Raw genomic sequence first — 682 nt, forward strand, 5'->3', positions numbered from 1 at the left:
TCAACATATATACATCGACGTGGAAATAAAGAGTCTTGACTTTAAAACCCGAAAGCCCTTAGCCTCTTAAACTACAAATTTCAGCGGACAATAGATATCAATATTTTACTCGTAACGTCATCCACTTAATTCAGGCAAAATGAACAAAAAAAGTACTGGTATACAACGCTTTTTAAGTTGCTTACTAAAAACTACTGAGGTAAAATTGATTCATTTACCGTCTACTAAATACCATCCATTAGTACGTAATGGCTGTTATATATATCAAGCGGCACAATTTTCTTGAATAATTAAATAATTAGAGAGATTATAAGCACAGTTGCCCAGTGAATACCTCTTAATGAGCTTTGGTGCTGATTAATCTATTATTATTTGTACAGTTAAGAATAAGTGCGTGCAGGATAAATTTGCTAACTATGATTATATCAAACGGCACATCTCACTGGGATAACTGAAATCCTGAACCTTCATTACAAAGAGAGATTATAAAGACAGACAACAGAGGTCTCTTAAGGGTTTGAGTTAATTAGGCTAATTATTATCTGAAGCCTCTGAAGCCCTGCTGAAGATGCAGAGAGGATCAACGTGATATCCTGGGAACCGAATATGTGGGAAATGAAGTATTAGATCAGCGGAAAATGTCACGTGTGTTGAAATATCCATCGTATTTTTGTAGCTTCTT

At 34.9% G+C, this 682-nt stretch overlaps 1 protein-coding gene across 1 annotated transcript in view; it reads left to right on the forward strand.

Moving 5' to 3' along the window:
- The window catches only part of LOC119586935 (putative neural-cadherin 2), a gene marked incomplete at its 5' end in the record, with an annotated part of 72,205 nt that overhangs the window by 70,121 nt on the left and 1,402 nt on the right, over positions 1-682 (forward strand).

The sequence above is a fragment of the Penaeus monodon genome, chromosome 22, assembly GCF_015228065.2.
Source record: "Penaeus monodon isolate SGIC_2016 chromosome 22, NSTDA_Pmon_1, whole genome shotgun sequence".
NCBI classification, from domain to species: Eukaryota; Metazoa; Arthropoda; class Malacostraca; order Decapoda; family Penaeidae; genus Penaeus; species Penaeus monodon.